At 46.9% G+C, this 16,017-nt stretch overlaps 1 protein-coding gene across 1 annotated transcript in view; it reads right to left on the bottom strand.

Moving 5' to 3' along the window:
- IP6K2 (inositol hexakisphosphate kinase 2) overlaps nt 1-14,992 on the bottom strand; it is a 64,727-nt gene extending 49,735 nt beyond the window's left edge. The window contains exon 1 of the mRNA XM_082265084.1: nt 14,872-14,992. The gene's annotated coding sequence lies outside the window, so the exon portion shown is untranslated. The remainder of the gene's footprint in view (nt 1-14,871) is intronic.
- Nucleotides 14,993-16,017: the final 1,025 nt, after the last annotated feature.

Here is a 16,017-nt window from a genome sequence, read left to right as displayed (position 1 = left end):
AATCTAAAAACGCCTGCTCAAAAAACGCCTGTAAAACGCCTGCAAAAACGCCTGAAAAAACGCCTGAAACAAAAACGCCCAGGTGTGAATGGAGCCTTAGTATTTCTATAATACAAAATACTAAATGTAATAAAATCCTAAGGATAAATAATACGATAATTACTAAAGATAATAAAACAGAAGGAGTCGCTAAAGTCCTGCATTTATTACACGGCCGCACCTCCGTCCCGCCTCCTCTATTCAGCTCTGCAGATGACGCAGCGGTGTCTTCCGTCCCAACTCAGCCCCGCCTCCTCCCAGTCAGCTGTCCGCTCTCTGTTATAATTTTGCCAAACCTGGAAAAATGTCTTTTGCGTATGCGCACGGACGACTCCTATCAGCTGTTTTGTGATGCTCTGTCCCCGGAAGTGACGAGGTCCGATTTTTTCACGGGTCCGACAAAATTTTACAACACCGGCACTGAAGCAGTCAGTTGTTTGTATATAAAAAAGATTCAGGATGTATTTCCTAAAAATCATAACAAGTCCTTGATCATAGTACAAACCTTTATGTAATAGAAGTGTTTCAGACCTAGTTTTCTAAATAAAAGGCTTTCATTAGATGAACTATACTCAGAAAACACGGAATTAGGCGATAGCAATCTGTAGCTTTCCCATAAATAGAACGTTCTATTAAATATTTAAGAGGCTTATCTAGCCCCGGGCCACTATAACACTGCTTCCGTTTCCTATCTGATTTAAGGGTTGACAAACGGTATGCTGCATAAATGTGTATGCATATTTCTATTGAGAATGTAATGTAACTGGATCACAGCAAGCAGGCAGGAACCATAAAAAGGGAATTGGTTCTGGTCAGACGGATGCTGGACGTGTTACCAAAGATAACTAAAACCGGTAAGAGCCGGCTGTTCACTTAGGAGCGCACCTCTGTACAAATCCTACACTGCCTGCAAAATGAGTGATTACATAACGGGTATGCCTGGGAAAGGATATACAGATACTTGTCCATTAAGAACTGACAATCAATAAAATGAATAATAGATTGTCAAACAACTATGCTAGAGATTTCCCTTTATAATTATATAAAACCTATGCAATAGAAAGTAGCCGATGCTCATGGCAACCCGATCCGAGCAAACATTTCGGTAGCAATGTGCTGAAAATTAATGAACAGCTGCCAGGAGGCGGAACGCGTTATTTCCCTCTCTCTACTGTTTATTATATCCAAGGAGAACTGGACTAGGACATGGATCAGTGAGCAGCAGCAGAAGTCTTAGCCCTGGTTGACATTGATGTGATGTGGGGAAACGCCAAGATTTGCTGCGTTGTCCTGCATCGCACTGCATAGCATTTATGCGATCTGCTGCGGGTGTCAATGTTAAATTAACAGCACACCGAAACAAATTGCAAAACACAGTGCCGGAATCGCAATGCATGGGTGTGCGGAAAAAAGAAATAAAAAAGGGTCCTGCACTATTTTGGTACAAATGAGATGCAATTTGAGCCATACATGTTAGGATCAAACCGCACAGGTATCTCATGCGGTGCGATTCCTGAGCAAATCACACACGGTGTTCCGCATGCACAAGTGTGAACCCAGGCTGACAGTACAACTGAATAGGTGTAGGCTGTAAATACTGGGGTTGATTTACTAAGACTGGAAGAGTGCAAAACCTGGCGTAGCTCTGCATGGTAGCCATTCCGCTTCTAACTTCAGCTTGGTCAACTAACCACTTTACCCCCGGAGGATTTGGCTGCTCAAAGACCAGGCCCCATTTTGCAATTCGGCACTGCGTGACTTTGACAATTGCGCGGTCGTGCGCTGCTGTACCCAAATGAAATTGATGTCCTTTTTTTCCCACAAACAGAGCTTTATTTTGGTGGTATTTGATCACCTGTGCGATTTTTATTTTTTGCGCTATAAACAAAAAAACAGTGACAATTTTGAAAAAAATAAAAATATTTTTTTACATTTTTTTATATGAAATTGAAAAAAAAAGTAAAAATTAAAAACGTGTTAACATTTTAGGCCAATTTGTTTTCTGCTACATATTTTTGGTGGAAAAAAAAAAAAAAAAAAAAAAATCGCAATAAGTATTTTGATTGGTTTGTGCAAAAGTTATTGCATTTACTAACTACGGGAAAGATTTCTGTCATTTTTAGGGTTTTTTTTTTTTTTTTTTTTTAACTAGTAATGGCGGCGATCTGCGATTTTTTTTGCGGGACTACGACATTGCTGCGGACAGATTGGACCCCTGACTGACATTTGACACTTTTGGGGGTACCAGTGACATCACTGCAGTAATCAGTGCTATAAATATGCACTGTTACTGTAAAAATGACACTGGCAGGGAAGGGGTTAATTTTATTGGTGATCAAGGGGTTAAGTGTGTCCCCAGGGGTGTGATTCTAACTGGCAGGGGGCGTGGCTAGTGAAGTAACCACAGAGACATGCAATCCTATATAGCAGGATCACATAGTCTAATGCCCCATACACACGTGCAGATTATCTGCAGACTTTTGTCTGCAGACTTACCTTTTCTATGTAGTGCAAGGGCCTGCCGGATTGCATACAAATTGAAAGTGTTTAGGTTTGACCTCATATTATATGGTTTTGGTAAGTCTGCAGACAAAAGTCTGCAGATAATCTGCACGTGTGTATGGGGCATTAGTGCCTACTTCAGGGAGAATGACAGACAGCTGTGTTTACATCAGCCGTCTGTCTTTCCCCCTCTTCTGTAGGAGATCGCGAGAGGCCGACGGCCATCGCAGCTGCCGGTCACATGCGCTGGCTCAGCAGGGAACGAGCGGGGGCGGGAGCGTGCCCCCGCCGCTCGCGCACCCCCTACAGGGTCGTGGGCAAGCGACGTAGGTCTACGTCACTTTGCCTGTAAGCGGCTGAGTGCCGCAGTAAATAGTCGTTAGGTGGTCGGCAAGTGGTTAAGGCGTTTGTTTGTTTTTTGTAACAAAGGGATCCCGTTCCCCTTAAAGCATGTTATGCAGCACAGTGCTTGTGCTGTGTCATTTGGCCCCCTGAATCACCTAAAAAAACCTGGCTGATCCTTCCAGTTTCTACCCTCCCCTCTGTACACTGACCAGTGTATCATGACTGCTGAGCCCTGACACTGTGGTCAGTTTATGTGCCTCCGTCACCCGGCCGCAGCCCTGCACTTTCCTACTCTCTGCTCCTCTCCCCCTCCCCACCTGTCTGTCATCAGTGCCTGCCCCTCCATTCCTGCTGCAATTCTATAATTGCAGTTGGTTTTGCACAGAGCGGCCTGGATTCTCTTCTCGGGGTCCCTCTTCTTTGCTCCTGGCGAGTGCCCCCGCAGCAAGCCGCTTGCTATGGGGGCACCCGAGCTGCTTCACAACTCCCTGTGTCCTTTCTGACACGGAGCAGCAACCCGGCCCCACCTCTCGCTCTCCTAACTGGCCGATTGACTTTGATTGGCAGCAGCCAATAGCGCCACGCTGCTGTCTCAGCCAATGAGGAGGGGAGTCCCAGGCAGCTGAGACACTCCTGCAACATCCCTGGATAAAGATGGGCTCAGGAAAGTATTAGGAAAGCTGCTACACACAGGTTTTTTTTTTGTTCATAGAATGCATGAAGATAAAAAAAAAAACCCTTCTGCCTTTACAATCCCTTCAAGGAAAACAGTGAGAAAGCAGAATTCCAGAGATTTAATATGTAGAACAAACAATGCTGAGGCTCCGCCTCTGCCAATGCAACTAATTTGGTGACAAGTTACCTTTAAAATTACCCAGAAGGATTTAAATAAATCAGAGACAGCCAACACAAATTTCACAGGTGGCAAAGAAAAAAGGTATGGAGACATTCTATTCTAATAAAGATGGACACTAACAACATTAAAGAGGTTGTAAACCCCTCTTAATGACTTGTGCCTATAGGTAAGCCTATATGTACTGTAAATATCTCCTAAATTTGCACCGTTTAGGAGATATTTACATTGCACGCAGCCGATGACGTCATTGGCGCATGCGCTCTGAACGGCCACCCATGCCGTGCCTACAGAGCCCTGTGCAGTGAACGGCGGCTCCTGCGTGGGAGTGATGTCATCGTGATTCTGGCCAATCAGATGGGCGGAGGACGTGAACCAGGAAGGCCGAAAATGTCTGTGGTGTTACAGGTAAGCGGGCGGCACTGCGGGGGCTTCGTTCTATGGTAAGTATTTCATAATGAGCTAGTATGCGATGCATACTAGCTCATTATGTGTTTTTCTTTCAGGTTATTTTTTTTTATTGTTTTTATTTTTTTTTATTGTTTTTTTTTTCCCTGAGGTTTACAACCTCTTCGAGCCGGTTCACATAGCAGCAACCCGACTTGCCGGGGCGACCTGTGAAGTCACGGTGTGCAGCTCGCGTCGCGACCTCGGAGCGGCCGGCACGGACGTCATATCATTGAAGTCAATGCAGGTCGCCCCAAAGAAGCTAAGGACCCTTTTTCTAAGCCGGAGCAACTTGTGTCGCTCCTATTAGAATGGGTCCTGTGCTAATCTATGGCAGGCGATCCGTGGCGACTTGCAAGTCGCCCCAGTGGGAACCGGCTCTAACAGAAATAGGATTGCATTACATTGATTTGATTGATGATAATGCCATGGGTCTAAAATAAACACTGTAAATAAACAGCAAACCGTAAAGGTCACGACCCCCCCCCCCCCCCCAAGATTTATGGAAGAGAGAGTTCCAAGACGCAGACAGGGTTAAGTCAGGTCATTTCTAAGTGGTCTTTCAATATGCACTAGCTTGGCAAATGATATAATGACCAGAACATGTATCAGGACATGGGCAGAACAGGCCATAATCACTGTCACAGATCCTAGAAGTGGGTACATTTGACACTAGATGATGTTATCCAGCCAAGACATGTACTCAGAATCCAAGCTAGATCAATCGCAAAGCGTCCCCTACCCCACCCAGGAATAAATATAACATTATGTAAGATTATCTTCCATTAAACCTTGATATATTGTCATTTTCCTTACAAGGAACAGTACAGAATGCATTCAGTCATTATGAACCAAGTATACAGAAGGGGGTTTCCACTTTACTATTAGTCGCTACGCCTGCATTCTCTGAGCACTACGGCCTAATGGCTCAGTTACAGAACAGTGAGAGCCCAATATCTCATTACCTTTACATAAGAGCAGACGTCCTTTTCAAAGGAAAGCAGAAAACCGCTTTAAAAGACCATAATGACTTGTTAATAAACGTAATTTATCAACATTTGGCTACAGCAGTCATTGAGTCTATACTTTCATCTTCTAACCTGCACTGGGATGAATTGGGTTGCTATGGCAAAGACTGTCAGATGTGACCCAATACAATCATACACGGCAAGCTTGGAGCATGCTTAAGTGCCGGTTCACACTTATTGATCTTGTACTGCGAATGCGATGCATTTTAAAAAGTCTAGAATCGCATGCATTTCCAAAATACATTGTATTTGTGACGGTCGTTCACATCTATACGTTGCGATTCAGATGCGATGATAAAAATTACAGCGCTGCGTTGCGAATTTAGTCTCCATAGACATCAATATAAATCGGTCTGAACTCGCATATACAGTTCAGATATGTGCAAATTATGTGTACAGTTTTTCCCCTCAGCTCCAACCCTCCTTACTTCCCACACAACACAAAACAAACACTCCACAACAATACTCTCCCCACAAAAACCAGGAAGTCCACAGGAAGTTTACACCCATTTTATTTGTATTGGCCAGAGCAGAAATATCGCATCGGAGCTTAATTAACCACTTAAGCCCCGAAAGATTTTACCCCCTTCCTGACCAGGGCCTATTTTGCGATTCGGCACTGCATGACTTTAACGGACAATTGCGCGGTCGTGCAACGCTGTACCTAAACGAATTTGACGTCCTTTTTTCCCCACAAACAGAGCTTTCTTTGGTGGTATTTGATCACCTGTGCGATTTTTTGATCATGCGCTATAAACAAAAAAATGAGCATCAATTTTGCAAAAATAGCAATTTTTTTTATATGAAATTCCCAAAAAAAAAAAAATGTAAAAATCTAAATTTTTTAACATTTTCGGCCAATTTGTTTTATGCTACATATGTTTGGGAAAAAAAAAAAAAAAAAAAAGCATATTTTGATTGGTTTGCGCAAAAGTTATCGCGTTTACTAACAAAGGGAAAGATTTTTGTCATTTTTGGGAAAGATTGTCTTTTTTTTAAACGCGTAATGGCGGCGATCTGCGATTTTTTTTTGCGGGACTGCGACATTGCAATGGGCGGACAGATCGGACCCTTGACTGACATTTTTGACACTTTTGGGGTTACCAGTGACATTTCTACAGTAATCAGTGCTATACATATGCACTGTTACTGTAAAATTACACTGGCAGTGAAGGGGTTAACTTTTATCGAGAGGGAGGGGCTGTGTGTGTCCCTAGGGGCGTGATTCTAACTGTGAATGTTCCTACAGCCCAAGCCACAGCCAATGATCAATGGTCCTACATAGTAGAACCGTGTGATCACTATTCCTACACAGGGGAGAATGACAGGCGGCTTGTTTACATCAGCCGCCTGCCTTTCTCCCTCTGCAGCGACTATCGCCGAGTGACCGGCGGACATCGGGTGGTCCGTGACCGCGCGGCGCGCACTCGTTTCCCAGAGCCTCACAGGCTAGTGACGTAGACCTATGTCACTCTGCCTGTGAGGGGCTGACCGCCGCAGTAAATATACTGTGCGCAGTCAGCAAGTGGTTAACATGATCAACGCAATACAATTTGCATTATAACCGCGCTGTGCTATTGAAAATGCAAGGTAAACTCACACTGCAAATTTGAATTGCAAGCACATAAGTGTGAACCGGCACTCAGGGACCTTAAGTAGCTATTGCATAACTGCCAGTGTCAGCGTTCTCTCCAGCAGGCAGAAGATGCTGAACTTGGAGTTTCATAGAATATAAAAAGCCAAAAGAAAAGGATAAGATCTCCCTTCTCAACATGTTAAACTCTGATCCTTCCATTCCCCATGAGAGCAGATGGGAGATCCTCTCCCCATACCTACTGTCCTATTTGCCCGCACGGCTGCGTCATTTATTTACAGGGATCTGTGAATGAGAGAACTACAAGTCCCTTCTGTCACCACAGCAGACAGACCTGTAGTTTGAATGGGCCACAAGTGTGCTGATCAGCATGCTAGAAGTCCATTCACACTCCCTTCAGGTTACAAGCTGACAGCAGGTACAACGGTACAGGCTGAAAGCTGGGGAGAGAGAGTGCAGGAGACTGAAATTGCACTACTTTGCAGGCTCCTGTAAAAAAAAAAAAAAAGTGCATTTAATATTTTTTTGTAAAAGTGAATGAAGCCTTTGAAAGTGGAAGGACAGACGGCACAGCACAGCAATATACCTGCTAAATGTTGCTTCTCCATTGCTTCTATACTTCCTGCAGACCTTTTCTATTAAAGTGGTTAAGCCACTCTCTGATCTTCATACCATCCCCTCTGTTAAGCCTCGTACACACGTACCGAATGTCGGCCGAACGATCGGCCGTCTTTTGTCCGGTGCTGTCCTGTCGGCTGAAAACTGCAAAAGACTGCACATGAATTTTGTCGGCCAACAACAGCCGACTGCAGAAGTGATGTCATGTGATGGTTAACTTTCGATGTGTTTTTTCTTTTCTGAGCATGCCCAGTCTTGCTAATCGGCTGTTTGTCGGCCGAATTCTGTACTGACTGGCGAACAATCGGCCAACAAAAATTTTAATGCCTGCAGGACAGATTCTGTTCGGCCGAAAATGCGATGTCGGCTGTCGGAAGCATCATACTAACAAGCCTACAATCGGCCGTTGGCCGAATATTTACGGCCGACAATCGCTACGTGTGTACGGGGCTTTAGATAACAACCAGTGTCCCAGTGTCTGTGCTTTATAAAAAAAAATAGCCGATTTCTACCTGTTTTCACAGCGTCTTCTGGCGCTCACGTGACTCCTGTCTCTCCTTCCCGATTGACGTCGGCGGGAGTTCTTGGCCCCGCCCGCTGGAGATGTCAGAACCGGGAATCACGTGAGTGCTGGGAAAACGGGCAGAAATTTATAATTTCTACTCATTTTCACATCGCCTCTCAGCACTCACCTGACTCCCGGCTGTCATCTCCAGCGGGCGGGGCCAAGAACTCCCCCCTGGGGAGGAGAGAGGCAGGAGTCACGTGAGTGCTGGGAGGCGCTGTGAAAACCGGTAGAAATTGGCTGTATTTTTTTTTTTTTTTTTATAAAGCATAGGCTCCTTCACACAGCTATTTAGCCATAAACACTGGATCGGATTCTTGCAGCTGGAAGGACAGGTGAATGTAAATAGAGGTGACTGCTCAGCCCGCATAAACTAGAGAGGGGCAGACAGTTGTTCACATGTAGCCACACACCAAGCAGTTACCTGCTGTTAGATGCACAGAGAGCTTGGATACAGCTGACTGCATGCAGGCTTGGACATTGGTGTACAGCTATGGGCAAACAGTGGTGGCGGCTGTCAGCCACTCAGTTTATACAAACTAAGAAGAACACGCACCGGTCATTCTAGCTGCAAGAACCTTCTGATCGATGTTACTGGCAAAGGATCCTTGTAAATGGCCATGTGAAAGATCTAAAAAGCAAAGGGGAAGTAACATTTACCACGTATGATGGTGGTGAAGCCTTTCCTCCCACGTTACGTCTGCCCTGGATCTGGGGAAGTGAATCTTAACCTATTCAGCTTCATTGTAAAGGATATCCGGAAAGATCTAGCAGCCAAGGACTTTGTGGGACAGATTGAAAGGACTTAAGCCTCGTACACACGCACCGATTGTTGGCCGACCGATCGGCCGTCTTTTGTCCAGTGTTGTTGTGTTGGTTGAAATGTGCTCTAGACTGCACACAATTTTTATTAGCCAACAACAACCAACTTCAGAAGTGATGTCATGTGCTGGTTTACTTTCCGTGTGTTTTTTCTTCTCTGAGCATGCCCAGTCTTGCTCATCACACTTTTGTCTGCCGAATTCTGTACTGACTGACGAACAATCGGCCGTTGTGGTGACGGCCAACAAAAATTTTATAGCCTGCACACCAGATTTTGTTCAGCCGAAAAGTCGGAGTCGGTTGTCGAAAGCATCATACTAACAAGCCGAAAATCGGCCGATCGGACGTTGGCCAAAAATTCACGGCCAACAATCGGTGCGTGTGTACGAGGCTTTACACAAAGATTGTGAAAACAATATGAAGATCCAGCATGCAGATGTTTTGTGCAATATTATAATTATGCAATTTTATATTCTGTGCAAGATAACTGATATTTCCAGCAATTGCTAAACAGAGGAGGAATCATTTCCCCTATAGAACTGCAGCTTATGAAGGTACTTTGCTTCAGACTCCCATTAAAACAAAACAAGTTTCATTCCATAATAATGTCTATATGGCTTCAGCCCATGCTATACAAGTTACAGGTCATTCTGAAAGACTACAAGCTCCAGCATGCCCTATGCAACCTGAAGATACAATGGCTGCAATTCGCTATTGGGTGCAGTATTCATTTTGGCAGCAAATTTTGGTCTGCTTTTAGTTAAAATCTTTTGACTAAAATGCTATTTTAGTCATCTGAATTGTTTTAGTCATATTTTAGTCGACTAAAACCTCCAGTACATTTTAGTCGACTAAAATCTCTACAAATCGAATGGGTTTAGGTAAATTGTAATGCATTATTTAAACATTTCTCTAGGATTTCCAAACTAATTATATACTCCTGGAGTAAAAATCGAATCGGTTATTTCTGGTATGAGGCTACGTTCACATGTTGGCGTAGCGGATCACAGGCAGAATCACCGCGATTCTGCCCGCGATCCGGAAATCATTGCAAATTGCGGGACGCCTGCGCATTGCCGATACTTTGCAATAGCACCCCAAACGCTGTGCGATGTTGCCGCGAACTCCGCCAGACGAATCGCGGTAACATCGCGCAAACAAAATCGCGGGTCGCATGACTCCCCAAAAAAGGTACAAGAGCTTCTTTGCGGTGTCATGCATCCCGCGATTTTGTTTGCGCAATGTTACCGCGATTCGGCAGGTGGAAATCGTGTAAACATCGCACAGCGTTTGGGGTGCCATTGCAAATCGGCAACGCACAGGCGTCCCGCGATTTGCAATGATTTCCGGATCGCAGGCAGAATCGCAGCGATTCTGCCTGCGATCTGTTACGCCAACATGTGAACGTAGCCTCAGCCCCGGTTCACACTAGGGCGACCTGTGAGGCGACCTGGTCGCCTCACAGGTCGCCTCCCAGGTCGCCTCCCATAGGGAAGCTACGGACCCGTTCTAATAGGAGCGACACAAGTCGCTCCGACCTAGAAAAAGGGTCCGGAGCTTCTTTGGGGCGACCAGGAGGCGACCGCCATAGACTTCAATGTTATGAAGTCTGTGGCGGCCGCTCCGAGGTCGCGGCGCGCTGCTCGCACCGCGATCTCGGAGGTCGCCCCTGAAAGTAGCGTCGCGCCAGTGTGAACCGGCGCTTAAGGTTTAAACACGCAGTACAGACACAGATTTGGCCATTGTGATATACAACGTCTTTATAAATAAAACCAAGTTTCATAACTTGGTTTTAGCAAACAAAAAAAACAAACAAAAATATTATAAGGTGAGTTTACTGCTAAAATAAATGTAAAATTCAGGATTTGCGTGGGTGTAAGAAGACGTCCACCTCACGTTCTGTCATATTAGGAATGCATAGCAGCCATGTTGGAACGCAAGGCACATAAGTTGTTCTAGTCCGTACGTCACTTCCGGTAGCAGAATCTGATAGGTAGTGCTATTCTGATAGAACACCGAAGGCCTGCCATTTTGCTGAAGCCCAGAGCCCATGAACAGCAGTTAATCTTTAGGCCAGGGGTCTTCAAACTATGGCCCTCCAGTTGTTCAGGAACTACAATTCCCATCATGCCTAGTCATGTCTGTGAATGTCAGAGTATTACAATGCCTCATGGGATGTGTAGTTCTGCAACAGCTGGAGGGCCGTAGTTTGAGGATCCCTGCTTTAGGCTGTCAGCAGATCGGCCTCTACAAATTCAGCACAGTGCCATAAAAGAGAGCAACTGAGCATGTGCAGAGCAGGGAGAGACAATGTATTACTGGATTTTATACAGTGTAGGCCAGTGATGGAGAACCTTGGCACCCCAGATGTTTTGGAACTACATTTCCCATGATGCCCATGCACTCTGCAGTGTAGTGGAGCATCATGGGAAATGTAGTTCCAAAACATCTGGGGTGCCAAGGTTCACCATCACTGGTCTAGGCACTTATTTTTATTGTTGTACATCGCTATACCTGCAAAAAAGGGGCCGACCTGAAGTCATCTAGCACAGTGGTCCTCAACCCTGGCCTACAGGGCCCACTAACAGGCCAGATTTGCAAGATAAGTGAAATACATCCCAGGTGATATCATTTGCTGCTCAGTGATTGCAGTACTCTAGTCTGCATCTCCCCAAGGTAATACTTAATCTGGCCTGTTAAGGCCCGTACACACGTGCAGATTGTCGGCCGAAAAGATTCGGCCGACGACCGATCGGCCGATTTTCGGCTTGTTAGTACGATGCTTCCGACAGCCGACAGCGCACTTTCAGCCGAACAGAATCTGTCGTGCAGGCATTAAAATTTTTGTATGCCGACACCAGAACGGCCGATTGTTCGCCAGTCAGTACAGATTTCGGCCGACAGCAGATTTGCAAGACTGGGCATGCTCAGAAAAGAAAAAAAGACACGGAAAGTTAACCATCACATGACATCACTTCTGCAGTCGGCTGTTATTGGCCGACAAAATTCGTGTGCAGTCTTTTGCACTTTTCAACAGACAAGACAGCCCGCGGACAAAAGACGGCCGATCGTTCGGCCGACGATCGGTATGTGTGTACGGGGCTTTAGTGGGCCCTGAGGATCGGAGTTGAGGACCACTGATCTAGCAGGACTGAATTTTCTGACTAAAGTTCCACTTTAAGGGCCAGAGTCGACTGATTAGGAGATCGTTTAAAACTCACTGATGACCTCCTGACCTTGCTTTGCTGCAAGTGGGTTTTGCATCGATGACATATAGGAGAACGCAAAACCCGCCGGGAATAAACAAAAGCCAGTCAGCACAGGTGCTAAAGGCCTATTAAGACAAGTGCGCTGCTATGTGGGGGATGGATGGAGGGGGGGGGGTCACAGTGCCCTCATTACTGAGCCTATGACATTGATATTGGTTGGTGTTCAGTCAGGGGGCCGATCTTCCAATAACTACAGGATCTCATCTGCTGATCTGCCAGCTCCTCCTTCCCCCGCTGTCTCTAGGATCCTCCATCCTATATGCAGGATGTGGACATCTGTGCTGCCTGTCACCAGTGTTACATCACCCCTCCCCCCACGGGAGCAGAGCCCTTCGGCAAAGATGGCGGATGTTAACGTTGTGACGCAACATAGATGAAAACACGCATCAGGATTAAAGAGAACCTGTGAGGATAGAAACATGGGAGCTGCCGCTGGTGACTTCTGTGCCAGTTCCAGGACGGTCATCTTCCACCGTATACAAGAGAGGCAGCGAGACTTCCCTGGCTGCATGCTTGTTCTACATAATAACTGAGAATGACAACCGCAGAATCTAATTTGTATCCTCATGAGCTTCCTTTATGCTCCACTGCAAAATTAACCCTCCCCCGCTGGGCCCATCCCTTCCACCATGACATTTCCAACAACCGAGTCCCCTTTTAAAGACAAACAGGGCATGCTGGGACTTGTAGTCATCTGCCAGTCACTTCTCACAAACCCAACAGGGCATGCCGGATTTAAAGCCCTCTGTTGGCTTCATCCAATAGACCTGGCTGGGCATGCTAGGATTTATAGTCATTCCCCCCCCTCCCCTGACTGACAGAGCATGCTGGGACTTGTAGTTTCCGCAAATAACCTGACATGGCAGGCTGGGACTTGTAGTTTCCGCAAATAAACCTGACATGGCAGGCTGGGACTTGTAGTCCCCCCTCACTGGTCTCATTTAATTGGTCCCACAGGGCACCCTGGGACTTGTGGCCTCCTCTAATAGATTGGATGGGACATTCTAAGACTTGTAGTCCTCCACTGGTTTTATCAAATTGATCTGAAAGGGCATCCTGGGACTTGTAGTCCTTCCGGTCCCCTCTAACAGAGATAATGGGGCCAATCTAGGACTTGTAGACCCCCCCCCCCCACTGGTTTTCCCAATTGACAGGGCATTCTGTGACATGTAGTCTCCTTGTTCTTCAATAGGCCTAACAGGGTACACTGGGAGTTGTAGTCTCCATTGACCTCCTCTGATCGGCCTGACAGAGCATGCTGGGAGTTGTAATCCCTTTTATTTGCCTCCTAACAGACCTGACAAGGCATATTGGGACTTGTAGTCCCGCTATTCACCTGTAATAGACATGACAGGGCATGCTGGGAGTTGTGGTTTCCTCTCATTGACATGACAGGGCATTGTGGAACTTGTAGTCTCCCTGTTCACCTCTAATAGACATGACAGGGCATGCTGAGAGTTGTAATCCCTCACTGGTTTCCTCTTAACCGACAAGACTGGACATTCTGGGAGTTGTAGTCCCCCTATAATAGACAAGACTGGGCATTCTGGGAGTTGTGGTTACCTCTCATATACACGACAGGGCATTCTGGAACTTGTAGTCCCCCTGTTCACCTCTAGTAAACATGACAGGCTATGCTGGGAGTTGTACTCCCCTACTGGTTTCCTCTAACCGATAAGACATTCTGGGACTTGTAGTCCCCTTGTTCACCTCTAATAGACATGACAAGGCATGCTGAGAGTTGTACTCCCCTACTGGTTTCATCTAACCGACAAGACAGGACATTCTGGAACTTGTAGTCCCTCTGTTCACCTCTAATAGACATGACAGGGCACGCTGGGAGTTGTGGTTTCCTCTCATAGACATCACAGGGCATTCTGGAACATGTAGTCCCCGTTCACCTCTAGTAAACATGACAGGCTATGCTGGGAGTTGTACTCCCCTACTGGTTTCCTCTAACCGATAAGACATTCTGGGACTTATAGTCCCCTTGTTCACCTCTAACAGACAAGACTGAGCATGCTGGGAGTTGTGGTTTCCTCTCATTGACACGACAGGACATTATGGGACTTGTAGTCCCTCTGTTCACCTCTAGTAAACATGACAGGGCATGCTGGGAGTTGTAGTCCCTCACTGGTTTCTTCTAACCGAAGAGACAGGGCATTGTGGAACTTGTAGTCCCCCTGATCACCTCTAATAGACATGACAGGGCATGCTGGGAGTTGTGGTTTCCTCTAATCCGACAAGACAGGACATTCTGGGACTTGTAGTCCCCCTGTTCACCTCTAGTAAACATGACAGGGCATGCTGGGAGTCGTAGTCCCCCACTGGTTTCCTATAACCAACAAGACAGGGCATTCTGGGACTTGTAGTCCCTCTGTTCACCTATAGTAAACATGACAGGGCATGCTGGGAGTTGTAGTCCCTCAGTTCACCTCTAGTAAACATGACAAGGCATGCTTGGAGTTGTAGTCCCTCACTGGTTTCTTCTAACCGACAAGACAGGGCATTGTGGAACTTGTAGTCCCCCTGATCACCTTTAATAGATATGACAGGGCATGCTGGGACTTGTAGTCCCCCTGTTCACCTCTAGTAAACATGACAGGTCATGCTGGGAGTCGTAGTCCCTCACAGGATCCCTCTAATAGATCTGACAGGTAATGCTGGTAATTGCAGTCCCCCGGTCACCATCCATTACTCTTATCCCTCCCCCACACATTGTAGACCTCCCCTGTCACAGTCCTGTCCCCCCTCGGTTCGGTATATGAAGGCCTCATTCATTTCTTTACCTGAGGTCCTCCCTCGGCCCGACTCTCCGGCTGCTTCCTCTCTTTTGTCTCTCAGCGGAATGAAAATGGCGGCTCTGGCTTCTCTCGGCCTCGCTGTGGCCTCGCCTTCCCATTGGCCCGGCGTTTGCGACGCTCTCAGATTGGCCGAACGCCAGCCGTGTTGCTAAGGGACGGCTGGTTGCTGGGGTAGAATGTGCCAGAGAGAAAGAGAGGGGGAGGGGAGGGGATTATTGTTGTTATCAGTACAGAGGGTCCAATGTGTACACAGACAGGGAAGAGGACCTGTCACCTCATATAATGGAGGGGGATTAGCAGGGTTTGGATAAGGATGACATTGTGTACATAGAGATATGAGGAGAGCCATTAGGGATTTATGGGCCATTTCCACCCTTCACACCTCCCTGTGTGTGCTGGGCAATGGAGGAGCAATACAAAGCTAGGCCTGAGTGTAGAATAAAGTCTAGTATAGGAATACAGGGGCTCCTGTGGATGAAAACAAACTGTGCAGCTTTAAATAAAGTTGGATATTGCCCTTGCTATAGATGTAGGCCGCTCACGTACCCCATGAAGCCTGACTGAAAAACTCACAGAGATCGCACCGTGACAACCTTCAGCCCCCACCGTGCCCTCCACCCATAACCTTACACAGTCCTGCCAAGCCTCCCAGAGTGCCCCCCCCCCCTTACAGTGACCCCTTACCCAGCCACAGAGCCTCCAGCCCCCCACAGTGCCCCCAACTTCATACAGTGCCCCTTCAAAACAAACAGCTTCCTGGAGAGACCCCCAGGCCTTCCAGAGACCCCATCTTCCACATTTGCTCCCAGTTCACTTCAGAAACCTTTTCCCTTACAGGGCCACCAAGTCCCCTAACTCCCAACATCGCCACCTAGCTCCCACAGTGCCCTTCAACCTTCCCATTGTGACTCATAGTGCCCCTCGGTCTCCCACAGGTCCCAGGACCTCTGAGAACCCTCACCCCCCATCCTCGTACAGTGCCACCAAGCCTCCCACACTGCCTCCCAGACCTTTTCAGTGCCCCCTAGCTAGCCACAGAGCCTCCAGCCCCCAATAGAGTCCCTTCAAAGCACAAAGCCTCTTGGAGAGACCCCCAGGCCTTCCGGAGACCCCATCTTCCACATTTGCTCC

This window comes from Pelophylax lessonae (assembly GCF_965119305.1).
Source record: "Pelophylax lessonae genome assembly, chromosome: 8".
Taxonomy (NCBI): domain Eukaryota; kingdom Metazoa; phylum Chordata; class Amphibia; order Anura; family Ranidae; genus Pelophylax; species Pelophylax lessonae.
Note: the sequence above shows the minus strand (reverse complement) of the source record. Positions and strands in the feature narration are given on the sequence as shown.